The sequence below is a fragment of the Pipistrellus hanaki genome (genome assembly GCF_964339955.1).
Source record: "Pipistrellus hanaki genome assembly, chromosome: 3".
Classification (NCBI taxonomy): Eukaryota; Metazoa; Chordata; class Mammalia; order Chiroptera; family Vespertilionidae; genus Pipistrellus; species Pipistrellus hanaki.
This window is the reverse complement of record NC_140505.1, coordinates 37447154-37470898: the sequence shown is the minus strand read 5'-3', so window position 1 is coordinate 37470898 and position 23745 is coordinate 37447154.

The following is a 23745-nucleotide window of genomic DNA, read 5'->3' as shown; positions in this document are numbered from 1 at the left end:
TATATCATGTTACGGCTCTTACCTCAGTCACTCTCCTGCTATAGTAGATTTCATGAGAGAAGTCAGCAGAATTCATTATTGGTGGTGGTGGTGGTTTCTATTTATTGGTAGCATTTTTAGGAAGTGAGAAACTGAGAATGTCCCATTTCAATAAGTTCTTTTCTGAAAATTATTGCTAAAAGCTATTTTGGCTTCTAATGTTCCCTATTTGGAAAAGATGCACACTTCAATTAGGAAAAAAAATCATTTTTTCTTTTAATAATTCCAAAAAGAGTTAACGTTTTCATATTTTTCTTTAGTATTGATTCAACTCTTAAGAAGCTATAGGGATATCAAGATCTTGGAAAACAGAACCAGGAAGTTGAAATGGAAGCAAACAAGTGATAGATGTTAAGCTGGAATATAGGTACAAGGCCTATGTTGGTGAGTCCTCAGAGAAGAAGTGAAATTGGTCCCATTGAGTACTGGAACTATCTATTGCTGTGGAACAGTTCTCCAAAAACTTAACTTAAAACAACAAGCATTTATTATCTTACTGTTTCTGTGAATCAGGAATTTAGTTGTGGCCTAGCTGGATGGTTCTGGCTCAAGGTCTCTCATGAGGTTGCAGTCAAGATATTGGCTAGGGCTGAAGTCATCTCAACACTCAACAGGTCTGCTTCTGAGATGTTGCACTCTTGTGGCTGTTGGAAGGTGGCCTCAGTTCCTTGCTGTTGACAGGAGACCTCAGTTCCTTGCCACATAAAAGCTCTATGGGACTGTCTGAGTGTCTTCATCCCATTGTGGCTGGCTTCCCCTCAGAGTGAATGATCCAAAAAAGAGATCAAGGAAAAAGCCACAGTGATTTTTTTTTTTTTTTAACCTAGTCTTGGAATCCAAACAACATCACTTCTATCTTACTGCATTTATCAGAAGCAAGTCACTAAGTTTAGCCCATATCTCTTGAAGTAGGAGTATCAAAGAATCTGTGTACGTATTTTTAAACCACCACATTTAAATTTGGTATGGCTATTGTTTGTTTGTTGTTTTGTTGTTGTTTTTAATACTCCAGGAGTTTTAATATATTGTAATATTGTAAGCTTGACTTTATTTTTTTTAATTAATCCTCACCCAAGGATATTTTCCCATTGATTTTTAGAGAGAGAAACATTGATATGAGAGAGAGACATCAGTTGATTGCCTCCCACACATTCTGACTAGGACTGGTATCAAGCCTGTAACCAAGTTACGTGCCCTTGACCAGAATCGAACTCTCAACCCAGGGCCAATGCTCTATCCACTGAGTCAAGATAGCTAGGACATGGCAGTTACTGTTTTATGTGTTTGTTTGTTTATTTGTTTGTTTTGCACCTATGCTCAAAGTAAGCAGAAACAATTATAGATGTCAATTATTGAGAATTATTGTATTTTAATAAAATATAATGATACCCTTTATTTTCAGCCACAGAAACAAAAGATTTTTCTTCTTTGAATAGTGAAAAACAGAGAAACTTATAAAAATCTTCCATCCATTTTTCTAAGTAAGAATCCAAACATTTTAAAATAAAAATTCTTTCATTGTCCTCTTTTTTCAATACAAAAAGTAATGTTTTAACAAACAGCATCCATTTTTAAAAGCTGCTAATGTTTTTATAGAATTATATTTCTGTATTCAAAATGATTCAGTCCAATCTTATTTCTACCTAATAACAATAGTTCAATCAAGGAGGTAATTCTTGATGAAAACCAAATGCCTGAATTTCTATTAAAAAAATTACCACAAACTTCTCACTTAATCAACAAGCATTCATGGTGTAAATTGACATTCATGTATAAAACTTTTAAGTTCCATGTAGCTTGATTAAATAAGGCAAACCAGTACCAATTCACATTAAATTGGCTTCAATTTACTTTAGTAGCATGGAAGTTCTTCCACATATTACTCATACTATTATATATATATATATATATATATATATATATATATATATATATATATATATATATATATATATATATGTGTGTGTGTGTGTGTGTGTGTGTGTGTGTGTGTGTGTGTGTGTATATATATATATATATATATATATATATATATATGTATTTTTATAATCACAACAGGTATGAACACTTGAAGCTTGGTTAAGGACATCAGAAAAATTTATCTGGGGATATTCCATACACTATTTTTAAATTTTTTGGTAGTTTGTTGGAAGATACATTAAAAGTATTGTAGTTATTTTGTTGGCCTCTTTTTTCTAAGTAAGATTAAAATATTGGTCATTATGGTGCCCTTGAATTGTCTTTGCTATCAAAACTAGATAGACATGTTGCAATTTGTTGTTATGAAGCCCAATTGTCTTTGTAATTCTTAAGTGGGACTTCCAGCTTAAAGATGGTGGTTTAAATCGGGAATCACCTGAAAACCACAAAGAGAATGAGAAATAAAAAATGCAAACTCCATTGTGGTGGAACGAGGCAAGAGAAAACCCCACACACCAAATAGATAAAAAGACTGCCTAAAGCAGAGCTAAGGTGTGAAAGTATAAACAAAAGGCCAAGAAAATGCAAAAGTCCAGAAGAGAAAGGGAAAGTCACAATTTCAATTTTGTACAAGGTTTAAAACAAGATTGGATTTGGGAAAGGGGAGCACTAACGGAGGCAATTGAAAAGAAGATACAATCATCCTATCTAATAAAGAGGGAATATGCTAATTAACCCTTATGCCATTGCAAAGATGGTGGCGCCAACAGCCAATAAGGAGGGAATATGCTAATTGACTCCCCCACCCTCAAAGATAGCGGTGCCCACAGCCACAAGATGGTGGCACCTAGTCCCCTCAGCCCCACCGAGGCCTTGCCATGTGCCTGCCTCTGGAGTCCCCCAGTCCCCTCAGCCCCCCAGCCACCCAGGGCCAGCCTGAGGTGCAGGCAAGCCTTGGATAGCAGCTGCCCAGCCACCCAGGGTCGCCCAAGGCTCAGGTAACCAGGGCTGGCTGAGGCTTGTGCTGCTGCCACTGCCAGAGGTGTGATGGGCCATTGCCTTCCTCTGATCACTGGATTGCCTCCCACCCATGAGGGCTCCCAGGCTGTGAGAAGGGGCAGGCCAGGCTGAGGGAACCCCCTCCAGTGCATGAATTTTCATGCACTGGGCCTCTAGTTTTTAATATTTACACACCAAAAAAACACAGAACATATATTCATAGAACATTAACCATAATCCAAGTCTCTCAAAAACTTCATGAGTTTTCTAAATATTCGATCTTGCTGTGCTGATAACCACACTCAATCCTCTTTACAAATATGCTTCTCTCTAGAATTAATTTTATGTACTCTGGGAAAATCAGAAGACCACATCCATAGACTTTTTAGGAGCCATTTTATGCAGAGGATCCTTTAAATAAAATCCATGGGTTCTGATATATTATCATTTTTTCAGGTATTCAAAAATTTGGTTTTGATTTGAAACGTGTTTGAGCCAAAAGTTTTTTAAGAGGAAATTTTAAAATTCTCAATTAATAGAGGCTTTTAAAATTTTCAGTCTCTGTTTTAATTGTGTACTGGCCTCATTACATTGTGATATGTGTCCGTTTCTGTATTCTATCTTTTTTTTAGACTTTATTGAACTAAAATGTCAAAAGTGCTGCTACCCAGGATCAAGACTATTATTGTTTAAAATATAAGACCTTTGTTCCTCCAACGTTTTCCTGGCAGGAGAAGGGCTTAAAGAGTATATTCTTTAATGCCTGCTTCAGAAATGGCTAAGGACTGTGATGATAAAGAACCTTCCACTGAGCAGAGTCAAGAGCCATCGAGAACAATAAAATGGGACCTGCTCTCAGGGAAAAAAGCTCAGGCTAATAATGGAAAATACTCTACTCTCAGGAAAGGGGCCAGGCAATACTTGCCCTTAGGATGTGAATATTGCTATAAACCTGCAATAGCCATATACCTTCTCTTCGTCCCCTTTTTGAATAAGTGTGCTTGTCACTGCATGCCAGTTGATTAAGGGGAAATAATTTGTTTTTAAATTCACAATTCCCCAGTCACAAGGAACTAAATTCAAACTTAATATGAGGTCTCAGGTGACATAAATGGATGAGATTTTACCGCGTCTTATGTAAGAGTTTATTTTGCATGAGAGAGGAATATGAAAAAATACACAAAAGAGTAGATTGTGGTATAATAAATTGTCATTCTCAATTTTTCATGCCCACCCAGTATTAGATTTATGTAGCCATTTCCTTTGCCAGGTGACTTTATATTAATACCAACTATAATAGACAGAGTACATTTCCCCACATTATTGATTCAGGGTTTGGCCATGTGAGTTGTATTGTCCAGTGTAATGTATACATGATAGCATGGAAGTCCCACAATGAATGACTCAAAAGGCATCATGTGTTTCCACTTGTCCTCTTGTGCTCCTGACCTTCATTCATCTTGTGCAACATGACCCAGGAAACCACTAGACCAGAGAGGATGAGACACATGAAGCAGACCTCAACCAAAACTGCAGCCTTGAGCTTAGAACCTGGAACCTGAAGGCTAAGATCCAACCAGCTTAGTTGAGTTGCAGCTCACTTGTACACCCACAAGGAAGAAATAATTTTTTGTTGTTTTAAGCCACTGAGTCTTGGAGTGATTTGTTACAAAGCAACAAACTCAGGAAAAAGTAGAGCACGCCATAAATACATAAAACTTTTTAAAAATAATAAGAATTAACTGCAATTATAGAAAATTATGATAATTGTATAGACTTCTTTATCTGACTATGTGCATAATTTTCTAGAAAAGTATAACATAATATAGTAAGTCTTAATGGACCAGTTTCTATAGAAGAAATAAGAAAAATTATTAGAGTGCTCTCTCATCAAATTCCCATTCAAAAAATAATGGGATCAGATGGTTTCACAGGGAATTCTAATAAATCTTTAAATAACACATACTTCCAACATTATCTGAACTGTTCTAAAGCATGAAAAGGGAAGAAAAACTTCTAAATACTTTTGAACAAAGTAGTATTGATACCAAAATTCAGCAAAGATTTGACAGGAAAAATCAAGTACAGATCAAGCTGACATGACTATTAATAGAAATACATTTAATAAAATATTAGCAAACAATATTCAGCTATCATAAATTAACACATCTGACCTGATGAAATTTATTCCAGAAATTTAAAATGTTTCAATAACTAAAAAAACTTTATGAATATGTTTCACCATATTATATTCCAAAAATAAATATATTTCAATGAGTGACACTGATAATGTATTTGATAAATTCAATATACATTATTTAAGTCAAGATTCTTAGTCAAATAGAAATAGGTGGATATTTCTTTAACATGATAAAATAAATCTGTCACAATCCAGACCTAGTCTCATGCTTAATGAAGAAATATTCTTAAAGTCGGGAATAAGACCAGAATGTGCATTATCATTGTCTTTCTGTTTGTTTGTTTCTTACAATAAAGACATCTATGAATATCCTTGTACATATCTCATGGTGGGCATGAACATGAGCTGGTTGCACTTAGGTACATACCTACAAGTAGAATTTCTAGATCAGAGTACATTCAATTTTATAAGACAATGAAAAGTAGTTTTCCAGAGAGTTTATACCACATTATACTCTCCCACCAGCAGTGTATGGGAGATCTTGTTGACACACATTCTCACATATGTTTGGTATTGTCAAACTTCTTAATTTTTACTGTAGGCTGCAGTTATTTTAATCCAAAAAAATAACATTAATTAGACACTAGTACCAGGCAGTTTCACATGTATTATCTTATTTTAACCTTATGTTATTATCCTCCTGATTTTACAGATGAATTTTATTCAGAGCCACAAAACTCCCCAACAGGCAGCCCTTCCTCCCAATTTAGTAGAAAAGTTGAGAGTCTAGCAATTGTTATGAAGCAGCCTACCCCACCCCCAGGAGCACAGAGAGCAGCAAACAGATCCTCCCAAGACAGCTTCCAGAATCATAGCTCTGAGACAGCTTTTAGGTGCTAAGGAAAGAAGTCAGACTCTGGAGATAAAAAGGCCTGGAATAAAATCTATTTCCCATTGTTTAGTTCAACAAAACAAACAGGATAATCAAAAATAAGATATTTATAGGACTCATAAAACACTGCTCTCGTCAATTTTGCAGTTATTTTGTTACAAGTAGGAAATGTCCAACTTTTTCCCAAAACTGTGTTTTTTAGAGTGTCTAAAAATATATAGACATAGCCTGGCTGGCATGGCCTGGTGGTTGAGTATTGACCTATAAATCAGGAGTCTTGGCTCAATCCCCAGTCAGGGCACATGCCTGGGTTGTGGGCTCCATCCCCAATAGGGTCGTGCAGGAGGCAGCCGATCAATGATTCTCTCTTATCATTGATGTTTCTCTCTCTCTGAAATCAATGAAAACATTTTTTTAAAAAAAATACATATATAGACATAAAATTCATAAAAAATAAGTAAAGTTTAAAACACAAGCAAGTATTTTAAAACTAAGATCACTAAAATAGTTTTTCCATATCTCCTCTGTCAAATTGTTTCTTCTTCTCAATATATTTATTATAACCAATGTGACAATATCATTCCAAATTCTCTGGGCTCCTATCCTAAGTTAACTTTGGCTCTATTCCCATTACTCATTCAGTTCCCATCAGTTGACATATTCTGTAAATTATTCCTTATATAATAGCTGTCTCATGCGTCTATTTATTTCTCCTGCTCCCCCAACTGTATTTTAGACACCCTCCTATGTGTTTTTTGTTTCTTCTTACTCTAATGCATCCAATACATACCAACACAATTCTATAATGTAGTTTTATTTTATATCATTTTTTTTCCTTGTTCAAACACTTTAAATAGAATCCCATTGCCAAGAACAAAACCTATGTTCTTTAGCAGGACATTATAGATTCTCCACAATCTGATTATAATTCTCAGTATTATGTAAAATCCTTTCTTCCTTCCTCCTTTCCTTTTTCTTTACTTACTTCCTTCAACTAATATTTATGGAGAATATAGTATGTGCCAGGCATGGTGCTATTAGTAGAGATTCACTAATAAAGAAAGAATACATGGATGTCATGCTCAAAAAGCTTATGGTTGCCCAGCCCGTGTGGCTCAGTGGTTGAGTGTCAGCCTGTGAACCAGGAGGTCAAGATTCAATTCTGGTCAGGGCATATGCCCAGGTTGTAGACTTGATCCCCAGTAAGGGGCAAGCAGGAGGCAGCTGATCAATGATTCTTTCTCATCATTGATGTCTGTATCTCTCTCCCTTCCTCTCTGAAATCAGTAAAAATATATTTAGGGGGAGAAAAAAGAAGCTTATGGTCTACTACAGGAAGAGAGTTTAATCAAGTATTGATACCATTCTACATATTCAAATTGCTAGTTAGTTACTAAGAGAAATAAAAGCATATATTTATCAAAGACTTGTATATGAATGCTTATAGCATTTTCATTTGTAGTAATCAAAAATTAGAAACAATCCAAAGGCCTACTCTTGCATGAATTTTATGCATCGGGCCTCTAGTGTCCATATAATAGGTTACTACTCAGTGATAAAGAATGAATCATTGATACATACAATAATTTGGAGTAATTTTACAATAATTATACTTCTTAAAAGAAGCCAGATGAAAATTTCTAGTCAATGCAAACTCTAGTGAGAGGAGCAGACCTATGACTGCCTGGAGATAGAAATGAGTGAAGGGGGAATTACAAAAGGGCTTTGGAAACTTTTGGGATATATTCATTATCTTGACTTTGATGATGGTTTTATGGGTGTATACATATAACAAACTTTACAGTGTTAGTGTATATAGTTTATTGGTGCTAATTCTAACTCAATAAAGCTTTTAAAAATAAGAAGTGTTTTCACAATGCAGTTCATTACTCAAATCCCCTAAGAGGTATCGCTGACCCTAAGTCACCATTTTGCATGTCTCTCTTGAGACTTATAAACACTTAATGCTTCTACTATTCACTTGACTCTAGACTTATGGTGTCACTTATTATCATTTACTGAGTACATTTCTAAGTTACCAACTCATAAAAAGAATCAGCACCCCTATTTCTCTCTCAGCCCTTGGAGAAGTTCTTTGTACATAATAAGTCCTCAATAAGTATTCTATTGAAAGATTCATAGAGACAAGCATTTTGTGTTGCTTTCAGAAGACAAATTATGGGACTTGATCAAGTTGATAAAAACAAATTCCCAATTTATATTTAAGCAGCACATTGCCCAACACAGCAATTTCCAATGTGAAAGATATTTACTAATCTAAAAGCTGCAATAAATCATGTGTGACAAAATCAGTGTGTCTGGCCAAGGATCAGAGGAATTCACATCCTAACCCATACAATTAACCAATGCTGCCAAAATAAATGTCTCAAGAGAAGCAAGTCTATAACTACTCTATTTCTTTGTTTATTCATTTATTTATACCTCACTGCATGCCAAAATATGTACAAGCAGAATAAAGCCAAAAAATGATACAAAAAATTCATGCGTTCCAAACAATTTGATACTTCAGCTTCAAAGAACCTAAAAGTTTTGTATTATGGCTTTTTTTATTCCATATAACACCGTTAAGTAATTGCACAAGTCACCAATAAAGAAAAGGTTGTACTGTGCGGTAAATTCAGTATTTCTAATGAGGCCTAAGTATTGGCTATAGTAACCACCACTCCCCCTCCAATATCTGGATAATATGGTCATGAACCCTCATTCCTAGTTTAAGTCGAATGCTCTTGCCAAGGTTATAGTAGATTTCAGGGGAGCTCAGATGCTCAGCTCCACCTCTGGTCTGCAAACACTTCACTGTGAATTAGTTTCACTTTGGCATGTCTTGATCTCTAGCATATTCATTCCCTCTCTCTCTCTCTCTCTCTCTCTCTCTCTCTCCCTTTCTCTTTCTCTCTCCTGCACCACAAAGAATCAGCCATAGGATATGAAGCTCTTAGCTACTTTTCAACAAAATCACCACCCATACAAAGCAGTTGTATGCGTGTGTTAAGTTTAACAAAGCTTTAGACTCTGTGTTATATCTCAACTATGCAGGCAACTCCAAGTAGAATATGACACAACCTGTCCTTATATCATTACACCATTTCACTAGTGGGATTCTTTGCACCTGACCACCTTAGGCCTCTAAAAGATCCAGTCTCCACAACATAACTGGCTCCTCACTTCCTCATAGCCTTCTCATCCCTCTTTCCCATTAATCCCTCAGCTCCCAGTTCTTCTCCCAGTATGAGGCAGAACAATTGCATTTCTCCTCTTCTCTTCTAAAGCAGATACTGCTTTAGACCCATCTTAGACATTATATAACTTACTAAGTTATCACTCTAATAAATCTAGTACCCATCATTATATAACTTACTAAGTTATCACTCTAATAAATCTAGTACCCATCTGACACTATACATAGTTATTACAATATTATTGACTATATTCCCTATACTGTCCTTTATATTCCCATGACTATTCTGTAACTATGAATTTGTATTTCTTAATCTTTTTACTTTATTCACTTCCCTTCCCCCCACCCCAACTATCCTCCCATCTTAAAGAAGATCCTCTAACTTTTCTTGCAACATTGGTTTGGTGGTGATGAACTTCTTTAGCTTTTCTTTGTCTGGAAAAATCTTTATCTGTCCAATTCTAAATGATAGATTCGCTGGGTACAGTAATCTTGATTATAGGTACTTGCTTTTCATCACTTTGAATATTTCTTGCCAGTCCCTTCTTATGTACTACATTTCTGTTGAGAAATCTGCTGACACTCTTATAAAAACTCTTTTGTAGGTAACTAACTTTTTTTCTTTTGTTGCTTTTAAGATTCTCTTTTTGTCTTTAACCTTTGTTATTTTAATTATGTTGTGTTTTGGTCCAAGCCTTTTTGGGCTCATTTTGTTTGGGACTCTCTGAGTTCAGGGAGATACTCAACACATTTCTTTCACAGTGTAAAAGAACAACCTCCTTAAAATGTAGTAATTTTAATAAATAAAAATTTATGTTTACCTCCTATTTTCCAGGCTTTTATATAAATCCAAAAATTCACTAATGGTATTGAAGGCCATTCTAATGGACTGTAAACTATATTAAAACTTTTCAGATATCTAAAATATATCTAGTCTAAAATGTATTTTCCCCCATGAAATTTTTCCTGACTTCCCAAGTAGATAGTTCTTCTATTTTTTTCTCAGAATTTATCTTGTCCTAGTGTTTATGGTGCTTTTTCTCTTCCAGCAGCCTAAGATGGGAATAATATTTTATTCATCATTGTAGCTACAATAGCATCTCTCATATAGTAGGCATTCAGTAAATATTTGCCTACTCAATCATATGATGCCAATTATGGTTAAGATTGGGCAGCAAATCAGACATTTGTGCAAATGTCCCAGACAGGAAATGTGCAAATCCCTACCAAAATGAAGATGTAATGACAAAAGTTAGAATTGGCCTTTTGCATCCATATAAACAACACCACTGAGAGTTTTTCTGCAGAAAGGTACACTGTGTGCCTTTGATTATTCAGCTTATTCTGGAGCAGGCTTCCTTCCAACCTTGGCTCTCTAGTTTCATAAATTTGTTCTAGCTGTGCTGCCTCTGAAATTCAGGGCGCCTGCTTCACTAGGCGATGACTCACGCTCACCATGTAACAAATTATTTTCATTTCTATATCATGTGGAGGCAGTAGACAGAAAGACTATAAACCAATCCTACAACAAAAGATGGTTTCTCTGTAAAGAGTTTTCGCCCACCTCTTCTAGCAGCTAGTGTTCCAAAGAATAATTACAGAGCAAAACTGTAAGCTCACTGAAAATAATAGCTGTGTCTAACTTGCCATTATACAACATCTTAACAAGCTTGAGCTCAATAGATATTGTGAGTGTGCAAAATACAGTTTATTCTTACATTATTATTTATTAATTATTATATAATTTTCCATACAAATAACTGTAAAACATATTTCCCCCACTCTTTATGTATCTCTGTGTATATGTAAAGGTGTACATATATGTGTGTTCATACATATATACATACACCCAGATGCACATAAATATATACAACCAGTAGTAAGTATTGATGCTTGATCATTTATTGCCCTATGTACACCATACTATGCCTTCTGTTTATTCATTTATTCAATCAACATTTATTAAGTTACAAAATACCAGCGAGGTCTCTTAAGATGGGAAGAAAAGAAGATTTCTGGTCTCTATAGAGCTGCCTGATTTTTCTCTCTGTTAGAGAAGAGGAGGAGGACGTGGAAAGCAGCACAGCCTTGCTTTCTCGCTGCATCACTGTTGCAGCATATAGACAGTGTTATTGAAGGGCAGATGGAAGAAACACCAGGCAGCTCCCTGCTCTGAGGAAGTGCCAAGGAAGTTTTGAATGACTGAATAAACATCAAATCCAGGGGCTTTAGAATAGGCTATCAGATACCTGATTCAGTCTGAGAAACAGTAAACAACTAGGTAGGAAAGCATCTATAGAATCTGATTTATAAAAAAGAAATGCAGCCCTGGCCTGGTGGCTCAGCTGATTGGAGCACCATCCCATACACCAAACGGTGGCAGGTTTGATTCCTGCTCAGGTACTTACGTTGTGGGTTTGATCCTGATCAGGGAGCATACAGGAGGCAATCGATCAGCCTCTCTCTCTCTCTCTCTCTCTCTCTCTCTCTCTCTCTCTCTCTCTCTCTCTCTCTCTCTCTTCCTCTCTCTCTCTCTCTCCCTTACTCTCTCTCTAAAAGAGGATGAGGCTTTAAAAAAAAAAAAGAAAGAAATGCAAACACATCAAGCACCATATATGTATGAATGGTATGGACTAACTGCCATATTCAGTGGACAATAATCAGTACATATTTGAAGTAGAGCTGTTTATCGATCAAAACCTCTAAACCCATAATATTTCAGAACTAAAAAGACCTCAAAAGTCCTCTGGTCCAACATTTGCCAGTCTTTGTCTGAGTCATTGCACACGTGAAAAATGACAATGTTTGTAAAGCATTCTGGAATAAATGAAGGCAATATCATGAGACCCTAGTTGGAAGGCCTGCTTTAGGCCAGTCTCCTAACTTCACAGGTGAGAAAATGCAGATCCTCCCTCAAGATCACCCAGCTGGAGAGTCACAGCAGAGCCAGGGATAGAGCTGTAAGTGCCTCTCTTTATTTCTGCTTTTAATACTCCAGTGCTTCTCAAGGTGTGGTTCCCAGATCGGCAACTTAACACCACCTGGGAACTTGTTCAAATGCACATTCTCAGACCCCACCCTAGACTTACTGAATCGGACACACACTGCAGGGGTGAGGCCAGGCACTCTGCTTTAACAAGCCTTCCGATGCTCACTCAAGTTTGAGAACCAATATTGGAGTCTATACCAACTCTTAAAGCTTCTATAAGCTACGAGGTTAACATTCAGGTTGTCTAACCCAGGGGTTGGCAAAGTTTCTCTGGAGAGGACCTGATACTAAACAAGCTATTTAACTCTGCCACTGCAGCAAATAAGCAGTTACTACTATAGGCAATACATAAATGAATGGGAATGACTGTGTTCTAATAAAATGTTGTTTATAAAATTAGGCAGTAGGATAGATATGGCCCATCAGGGGCCATCATTTGCCAACCCATGGTAACTGATAGTTGGCAAAGATTCTTTAACCTCCTAATTAAAATTCTTAGCCATTCTGGTTAATATCAAAATATCTTAGCAACTTAAGGCATCTGTCAATGTTGGTGTCAATAGCTGTCTTTTCCCATTCAATTAACATGTATTAAATGCTTCCTATGTGCCACACTCTGGGCATACAAAGATGAAAAGACCCAATTCATCTTTATTAGTATTAGAATTTCATGCATGAAGAATCAAGTATTAGAATCAAGAAATCAAATGATTGAATGTGGCCTTATTGAAGAAAATGCCCACTTAAATGTATAGTTTTGCGGTAACTATGTTGCAATTTTCCTTTATAAATAGATAAAAAGCATGATACTGCATACTCCAAATTCTAAGCCAGCAAGGATGACAACTGTTCTGGAAACCACTATTTTATTATATTCAAAGATTCTGTGGGTCAGGAATTCAGGAACTGGGAGTGTTTGTAACTGCTCCACAGAGTCTACAGCCTTTACCAAGAAGACTTGAAGGACTGAGGGACAGGATCTTTTGAAATGCTTCTTCAATCACATGTCCAGTACCTGGGCAAACTTGATTCAAAGACTGGACTAAACCGAGATCATTGGCCAGATCCCCTGTGCATGGCCGCTCCACAGAGATGGGGCTTCTCAGGAATCATATTTCTTACATCACAGCGCAGTACTGCAAGACCATGTGCTCCCATGAGCAAAGCAAAAGTAGCATGGCCTTCTGGGACCAGACTTAGAACTGGCCCTGCAACGTTTTTGTCATACTCTATTGATCAAAGCAACATAACTCTGACCAGATTCAAGAGGAAGAGGTATATACCCTAAGTCCTGATGGGAAGAGAGCCAAACAATGTTCCTCCATGTATTAAAACCAGCAATTAGAATAACCAGCAATGAGAAAAGCCCTATCCCACAGGAGATTTATAGAATTTTTTTTAAATGCAGAAAAATATGCTAAATCAAAACCAAATCTACTAGAAATACAAAATGGAAGGATAGGTCTGTAAGGCATTGGATTTTATGTACTCATTAAATAATGATTATCCCCACCCTGCCCCGCAAAAAAAAATGAAAAGGAATATCAGAAATGTTTCTTCCTGTCCATAGAACTCAAAGGACTACCGACATTGCATAGGATTGAGTGGCATGTAGATCACAGGCTCATCCACCATCAATGCCAGTGACTGGCTATCATCAAAGGAGAAATGGTCACTGTTTTTAACAAGCTGCTACGTAGGAATCTCACTTCTCAGAGAATAAGGATATGCCTGTAGATTTTTATAGACATATCTTTTTTTTTTTAATAAACTTAAATTTTCCTTCTCTTATGTCTTTCTTCACTTAAAATTGCTACTTTTCTGAGACATTTGGCACCAATTTAGAAGTAATTTTATAATCCTTTTAATATAGAAAGTCAAATATTTTCCTCAGTGAAAAATGACTTGTTTGTACATATTGTCATCTTAATTTTTCATCACTTGAGAAGTAGTTAGAATAATCAATGATTAAAATTTTCTTAAGTGATTCCAACTGAATAATTTATTTCAAAAGAAGTTTAGCCTATAAAAATACTTTTTATTAATTTTCCTGATTTTTCTAAAAATAAATAGTTTTATGGTAAAAGAAGTGAGACTATTCAATGTAGGACACTAATGTGATTGGGTTCAGATAATGCTAACCTATTCCTTTAAAAATAGAGCTATGCTTAGAGGAGAGGTTGGAATACTAAATCTGAAATCATGGCAGTGTGGTTAGTCATGGCCTCCTAGACCTTACACCTACAGAAGGACACTGAGGAGTTATCTGGCATTTTGCAGCTGACCAGACTGAGGCTCAAAGATGTCAAGAGTGGCAAAGACAACTGCTGCTTATGACATATCCCAGTTATTCTCTTACATTTCCCAATTCTCCTGAAGTTAGGTTGTGGCCATGTTACTAGCTCTGGCCCATGTACTCTGAGCAGAAATGACATGTCGATTCCTGGCTAAAATAGGAAAGACCTAATGTGCCTCTCTACCTCTCTTTCCCCTGGGTGTCTCCCATGTTGATGGTAAAACCTCAATCTGCCTGGATCTCTACATTATCCCATGGGAGAAAGTTGCCCTGGAGATTACCCAACACTCTTCAGACTTCACATAAGCAAGAAATGAACCTGTGTGGTAAAGGTTCATAAAGAGAATCCAAGGAGAATCCAAGATTTATTTGTTCCAGTTTATCTATCCTAACTGATGGATCAAGCAATTGCTCAAATTAAGTCAGCAAGTTAATGGCAGAGCGAGGATTAGAACCCAAATCTTCTGAATTACCAAAGATGGACCATATTTTATAATCAAAGGAGTCAGTGTAGGCACACCAGGCCAGGTCATTAAGTAAGGGGACGAGCCAGCTGAAAAGGAAAATAGAATGTGGACTGGCTGATTGGTGCCCAGAACCAGAGAGGACATAGTCAAAAGGAAAGAAGCCCCAGTGTGCAGCCTTCACTATAGGACCAGAGAAGCCAATCCCCAGCTGGGTTGACAGATGCTTGGAATTGTCCTAATGGTCCCTTTCTGCCCAATCTGTACATATTGCTCAAATTGATGACAATTGCTCCTAGACCTTGTAGCCCAATTAAGAAGTTAAGTGCTCAAAGGGAAGTGTTTCTGCCCAGCCGGCATGGCTCAGTGGCTGAGTGTCAACCTATGAATCAGGAGGTCCCAGTTCAATTCCCAATCAGGGCATATGCCTGGGTTGTAGGCTCCATTTCTAGTGTGGGGCATGCAGGAAGCAGCCAATCAATGATTCTCTTTCATAATTTCATCATTAATCTCTCTCTCTCTCTCTCTCTCTCTCTCTCTCTCTCTCTCTCTCTCTCTCTCTCTCTCTCTCTCTCTCTCTCTCTCTCTCTCTCTCTCTCTCTCTCTCTCTCTCTCTCTCTCTCTCTCTCTCTCTCTCTTCCCCCCTTCCATTCTTCTCTGAAATCAATAAAAATATTTTTTTAAAAAGAAGTGTTTCCATCTGCTGTGCATGCACTGCAGCCACTAAACACAAACAGGAACCTTATGCTTTACACCCAGATTAAGTTACATGTTATAGAATTTTATAAACAACAAAATGTTTAAAAACATTAATACAATGCTCTTTCTTTCCCTTCAAAAGCATCCTGTCCATCTTTATGGACAAGAGTCAACAAATACTTAGCCAAAGGCATATATTCTGTTGTGACATCAATAAACACCAAAATGACTTTTTCCTGAAAACAACCTACATTGCCTCAAGCACCTCAGGGTTCCAAATTACTACCTCCATGCACAGGATGACATTTCCTGTTCTGAAATACTTATTTTTCTCTGTACAAACAGGTTATATGGCATCTTTTGGTAGCAATCAAAATAGACGTGGAGATTTTTGCGAAGTCATGCAAACCTGTTCTCCTCTTCCAAGGACAGGAGGGGATTCGGTGAGCTGGGACCCTTTCAGTGTGAGACCATTCTTTTCTAGGAAGTTCAGAAATGGATGTTGTGCCTCCTCACTGGACTCTTTAGATGCAATAACTCACTCAAATGTGAACCAGAGCAAAGCTAGCAGTAAGCCCAGAGACCACATCTCTGGAACAGTCCAGAGTACTTTCCACTAGCCCCCTGAGTTCTCCCTTTCTCCCTCCCCCACTTTTAATCTTGGTGTCATCTTCCCACCCTGATATTCATCTGTGTCTCTTGCCAACATCTGTTTTAGACCCAAATCCTAGAATTGAGCTTATCAATATCCTTAGAACTCATTTTTGCTACATGCCCCAGCTCCAAACAAGAGGCAACTTTCCTAGCAGAAAAGAGAATGGAAATGCATGTTAGGGGTATTTTCCAAAGCACAGCTTCCCTCCAGATGCCACTGACCTGAAAGGAACCAGAAAGTAGGTTGGTCACTGTAGCATTTCCATCCGGGATACGAAGTTTCTCCGCCTAATGTTTCTTAAGCACCTACTAAGAGCAAGACACTGTTTAGACCTATGAAACAAAGAAGAAGCATAATGATTCTTGAAAAAATAAGACTAACACCAAAGGAAGCAGCCTGAGTTATTCATTTTACATAATTTTGTTTTTATGAAAATATTACAAGAGGTAAGGAGGCCAGGGAAAGGAAGGCAGAAGATAATACTAGAGATGGTCTTGAGCCATGTGGTGTTGTCCCAGTGACTCTCTTGTTGACCAAGAGCAGGGGCTGAGGCACTGGGACCTGCTTATCCTAATTTCTTAGCATGAACTCTGTTGATCCTTCCCAGGCCTGGTCTCAGAATGTTTTCTGGGATTGGGTTTTTAGTCTCCTTACTCTCATCCTTGTGGAATTCTCCTGGGTTTTTGTGGGGCTTTGTTTGTTTGTTTTTTAATCTTCACCTGAGGATATTTTTCCATTGAGTTTTAAAGAGAGTGGAAGAGAGAGGAAAAGACAAAGAGAAACATCAATGGGAGAGAAACACATCAATTGGTTGCCCCCTGCTCACACCCTGACCAGGGCCCAGACCATTACGGAGCCTGCAACCAAGGTGTATGCCCTTGAATCAAACCCAGGACCCTTCATTCCAAAGGTGGACACTCTACCCACTGAGCCAAATTGGCTAGGGCATAGAATTCTCCTCTTTTATTGCCAACTCCCTATTCCTACCTTCTCTGATTTCCTCTCTCTCTATTACATCTCTGCGTCTGGGACTTGCTGGCCACATGAGCTTCTTGACCTCAGCACATACCTTCCCTCCCTGCCTATTTTTTTCCTCTTTTTATTTTTTTCAATTACAATTTACATTCTATATTATTTTGTATTAGTTTCAGGTGTACAGCATAGTAGTTAGACAATCACATATTCCCTTCCCTCCCTCCCTTCTGTCTCTCCTCCCCTAAAACATTTCCTGAGTCCATGCTATTTGTTAGGCACTGGGCTGGTAAGCAATGGGAGGGCCAAGACGGGGGTGGGAGGTGGGGGAGGGGGGAGACTATTGCCCCTGTCCTTAAGGGGCTTACCATCCACATTAGATAACCAACATGTCGAATTGTAAGTCCCACTGAGGTTAACAGATTAAATGCCTGGGCCCTTGCCTTTTCTGGGGTGGGCACTACATAAATAACCAACAGGCAACTTTCTGCAGCTCATCTCAATTGAACCTGCTGCAAGCATAACCATCTATGATGCAAAAACCTTCCACCAAGCGAGTCCAGTTACTATAATCTCCTTCAGGCCAAGTTCAAGAAGCTTGGACTTCTTTCCTTAGTCCAGTATTATTAACATAGGGAGTTTCTGGGCTCAGAAAACTTGCTCATTAAAAATAGAAGGGTTGAAAGGCAAGTTATTCATAAGATCACTGTTACTTCTGCTCTCCCCACCTGCCCACACACGCCCACTATCATTTTTCATGCAATGTGCTTTGTAAACTTCAAAGACAGTGCACAAACATTAGATATTATTGTTCCGTCCTACTTCCTTCCTATTCCTTGTGGGGAAAAGACACCCTGGGCACCCCAGAAATATGTGCTGCATATCCCTTTTCCTTCACCTCCCCACACTGTAATGGAAGTGAGTTAGACATCCCAGGGCCCCATGAGGAGCTGTGTCCTTATCTTAGCATGGCCCAAACTTGTGTGACACTGAAGCAACTTATTTCCCATTTCCTGGTGAGTTTTCTTGTAAGCATGGAGCTAAGATCTTTGCAAAGTCAAGACAGATTACTTCCTTGGCTTTCTCTCCATTGATCTGGCTTGTGACAATGTTCCAGAAAAAAAATTAAATTGGCCTGCCAGGATTTATATTTTATGAAGTCTTACATTATTGCCCTGGAATCTGTTCTTCTCAAAGGGCTTTCAGACACATACAATTTTCTTCAACATTTCCTCAAGTACAGAAAGTGCATCTTTTGAAATCTTCCTATCTATACTGCAATCTTGAAAAAAAAAAAAAAAAGCGGTTTCTGGGTATGACTGATAATGCAGAATAAGCTCAAGGCATGAAGAGACTGCATACATTACACAGAATGGTGATCAGTGGAAATCATGAGTAATGGCATTCATTCTGTATATTCATTCTGTATATATATATATATATATAGCCAGCAACCAGAACACTGTAAGGACCTAAATGACCGGTCACTATGAGTCCCTCTGTGGCCAGTGAACCAGCCAGATCGGGGGTTGGACCGGCCAGATAACCCTCCCACAGCCCCTCCCCTTGGCAGGCCCCCACCCCAATAGGGGGTGAGGCTGGCCAGCCAACCTCCTGTAGCCCCTCCACTGAGCCCTGCCAGTCCCAGATCGGCCCCTCCCACCCCAATCAGGGGCAGGGCAGGCCAGTCAGTGGCCCTTCCCCAGGCCACTGACCCCCAATTGGTCCCCCCTATACCATTCAGGGGTGGGGCCTGCAAGCCAATCACCCTCAGCATCTCCCCACAGCTGGCCTGGCCCTGATTGGCCTGATTGGGGTGGGCCAGGTGGCCAACATCCCACTTTCTCCTCCTCCCAACAGAACCAGCCCCAATCTGCCCCAATCGGGGTCAGGACAGTCAGACCCCACCTGTGCACGAATTCAGGCACTGGGCCTCTAGTATGTTATAAAGTGGTTTCATTGTTGGATGTGAGCTTTTAATTCCAAACTATTAAACCAGTAAATAGAAATTTTGTTCTATTGAGGCAAATTCTGAGGGCAGGAATCTCCTGAGGCAGTCAAGCAGATGGCTTTGATGGTTCTAATAGTCCATCCAGTTACAGAATAAAAATGATTGAAATATATGTTACTCAAAAAACAATAGACAATATGTTGTTGGAACAATATGTTTGTTTTTGGAATCCTAGAACTAAATCATGGTTTCCAACATTACCTCACTCTATGGGTATTCTTTCTTGAAACTCCTAAATTCTAAATATTTCAGTGTGAGCACTTCCAGCAGCAGGAAATCATTTTTTTAATGGTTCTTTTTTTGCAATGGCTGTCAGTATAAATAAATTCTTTTTTTTTTTTAAGACTCTAGGCTTTGTTCCTCTTTCGTGAATAGTTTCTAGACTCAAAATGATAAGTATATACTTAGAGCAAAGTTCAAAAATATTTTGAAATGATGGAAATCCTAAAATCTTAGCACTTTCCTTATATACTGCTTTCCTATTTTGCTCCAAATTTTCCTACATTAAAATATATTGTCTAAGTAGCAAAAAGTTTCTGTACAATCAACAGGTACGTACAGAGAAGTTGCCAGGTGCCAACATTATAAGATTCATTTGGAGGGAAATACAAGAGAAATATAATGTACTCTCATATAATTTTCTTTAAATAATTATTTGTTCCTAATAAAATTATAGTCTGCTTGAGAAACAAAACTAGCCAATGCACTCATTTGAGAACACTTAACATTAAATTGTGTTAGCTATAATAAGAGGTGAGAATGGACAGTACATTGAAAGGCAGACGGGACTTGGAAAAGGCATTGCATCTCGCCATTTCAGGGTTTGTTTTGTGATTCCCTCAACCAAAAGGAGGCCTAGCACAACCTCAGGATCAACTGTCCCCTCCTCAGTGAAGCCTCTGTCAGCCCCCTTGGTTGGTATTAATTGTTCCTTTTGTCAAACTCTTACATAGCATTTTGCTTATATTTCTGTTAAAATCATAAGTGCTGGCAGAGGTCATTGTTCCTTGAATGAGCCCTTCCCCTCTGAGACCCCAGATGGGAGCTACCTCGAGTCTCCATCACCATGGCTAAAACTGTTTGCCCAGCTGTAGTGATTTCCTGAGATCATGCCCCACATATCTTTCATGCCTTTCAATCTGTCTCCAGTGACTTTTCTATATGAACAGCCTGTCAAAAATCATTCTTCAGACTTTCCTAAAATCTCTCAAACAAGAATCATCTGTCTTCTGTATGCTCCATACCTCTCCCTAAGTGGCCCCAGGCCCACTCCTGTTCTCTCGACTGAACTCCCCAGAACACTTGGAATATTAGGCATATATATAGATTATGTGTTAGATATTTACCCATAGAATAAATAAATTCAGTCCAAAAAATTATACTAAAGTATTTTACTAAATTATACTAAAGCATGCTAAAGTATTTTTTCCTTAACAGTCACATTTTAAAGTCAGAGTATAAGGAAACTCTTAAATCATATACAACATATTTGGATGTTGGTGAGAAAAAAGATTCTAATTTTTTTAAAGAGTGGTATTATCTTATACTAATAATATCAAACATTTATTATGCATTTACTGGGTGCCAGGCACTGTGTGAAGCCTTTTTCATGAATTATCTCATTAGTTTCTCACAAAAATCCAGCTTTTAATATTTTATTGTTGTTATCCGCTTTGCTCTTCTTCCTGTCCTTATAAGGTTGCTTTACTTTTTAGTGCGATTATTGGAGGGGGAAAAAATTTATGTTTGTGTTCAATCTGCTTCCTAAGCTTAGCCAGTATTCAATGTTTATTAAGATGAAGGCATTTTTGGTCAGTGGTCAAGAAATCAGGCTCTGAGGTCACACTGCTTCAATTTAAACCCCTATTTTAAAAAAATATCATTGACTGTGAGATTTTTAGACACTATTCAGAGAGAAAGAAAAAAGTATTTTACAATAGCTTTAATCACCTAAGAGAGATAAGAGAAGTTTTGTATCCATGAAACAGGATGCTATTTATAAACAAACTAATGAATGAACATTGAAGAAACAAACAAAAATGGCTCCTAGAAATTCACAGCATGATAGCACAAAATAAAAAGTTAATTAAAGCCCAGCCAGTGTGGCACAACGTTTGAGCTTCAACCCATGAACCAGGAGGTCACGAACAGTTTGATTCCTGGTCAGGGCGCATGCCTGAGTTGCAGGCTTGATCCTCAGTAGAGGCCATGCAGGAGACAGCCGACTGATGATTCTCTCTCATCATTGATCTCTCTCTCTCTCTCTCTCTCTCTCTCTCTCTCTCTCTCTCTCTCTCACTTTCCCTTCCTCTCTGTGAAATGAGTAAAAACATATTTTTAAAATAAAAATATATTAAAATATTTCAATTTAAGTGTTGAAAAATAAAGTTGAGGACGTTTTCTGAAAAGATAGTGATGTAGAAACTATAAAAGGAAAGTAGGAGAAATTATAAGACATGTCCAGAAGTTGGGCTTTTAAACACACACACACACACACACACACACACACACAAAACAAAACAAAATAAAACAAAACAAAACAAAACAAAAAAACTTTAGCAACAGAGAGTAAAGAAAATGAATGAGGAGAAAAATCACTAATGAAATAATGCAAGAAAATAACCAAAACTGAAGGTGTGAATTTCCAGAATGCAAGAGCCTCCCTTTAAAAACTGCTGCCTGGATAATGGAGGAACACTCTCCTTCTGGAACTTCATCCAGAGAAGTTCACCAATCCAGAGATTCCCCCAACCCTGTCATTTAGAGATTTGTATAGAAGTTTCATGACACAGGCATAATTGATTAAAACATTGGCCACTGAAGCTTAACTCAACCTTCAGTAATACCCAGTGCTTGGGGAGGGTGGGAGACTAAAATTTCCAACCTTCTAATCATATGGTTGGTTCCTCTGGCAACTAGACCTCATTCTGAAGTTATATAAGGATCCACCAAGAATCACCTCACTAACATAAGATCTGGTATGGTTGGAAGAGGCTTATTATGAATAACAAAAGATGCTCCTTTCACTCCTATCACTCAGAAAATTCCAAAAGTAGTAGAAGTTATTATGTTAGGAACCAGGAACAAAATCCAAATATTATAACAAATGATTCTCCTATCACTCAGAAAATCACAAGTTTTAGGAACTCTGCCAGGAACTGAGGACAAAGACTAAATATTTTTATATTTATTATATTATATTATATTATATTATATTATATTATATTATATTATATTATATTATATTATTAGACCCAGTGCACAGATTCATGCACTGGGGTCCCTCGGCCTACCCTGCACCTCTTGCAGCCGGGATTTTGGATAGTTGCTTGCGGCCCAACCCCTGCAGGCCCGATCTAGACATGAGGAAGCCCGATCTTGTGCATTGAGCATCTATCCCCTGATGGTCAGTGCACTTCACAGTGACTGGTTGACCAGTCGTTGGGTCATTCAGTTGCTTAGGCTTTTATATATATATATAAATTACATCATCCTATATAATAAAATATGCAAATCAACCAAATGGCAGAACGACTGGTCATTATGACATACACTGACCACCAGGGGATAGATGCTCAATGCACGGCAGTGCTAAGAATATCTAACTGCTGCTTAGGCCTGCTCCTGGACTGCTAAAGGGTGCAGGCTGGGCTGAGAGGACCACCCCAAGTACATGAATTTTGTGCACTGGGCCTCTAGAGTTATACTGTATTACACTAGAGGTCCAGTGCATGGGGGAGGTGTCAGCCCAGCCTGCACTCTCTTGCAATCCAGGACCCCTCAGGGGATGTCCAACTGTTGGTTTAGGCTTAATTCTGCAGGATCAGGCCTAAACTGGCAGTCGGACATCCCTCTGGAAATATGGAATTGCTGGCTCCTAACCACTCACCTGCCTGCCTGATTGTCCCTAACCATTCTGCCTGTCTGCCTGATTGCCCCTAACTGCTCGCCTGCCTGCCTCCCTTGCCCCAACCACCCTGCTTGCCTGCCTGATCACCCCTACCACCTTTGCCTCAGCCCCCACTGCCACGGCTTCATCTGGAAGAATCCGGAATGATGTCCAGAAGGTTGTTCAGCTGTCCGGTCTAATTAGTATATTAAGCTTTTATTATTATAGATTATATTATATTATATTATATTATATTATATTATATTATATTACATTATCACACAAATATACAAGATTAAAATTTGATTTCTAGGGTGTTCTATTAAAATCAATAGGAGGAAAACTGATTTCGTCAAATACCCTAGCCAAAGAAATTGGTGTGTGTGTGTGTGTGTGTGTGTGTGTGTGTAACATTGCATCCATAGGCCTAAAACTGTCAAGCTGTGAACACCCATATTTTAGAAATGTAGAGATTTTTACTTCAACTGTCTCCCAATAATTTCTGGTGTTCCTTTTTTTAAAATGCATCCTTAATTATAGGCTAGTTATCCCAGCTGGAAGCTTTTCATCCCTGCTGGATA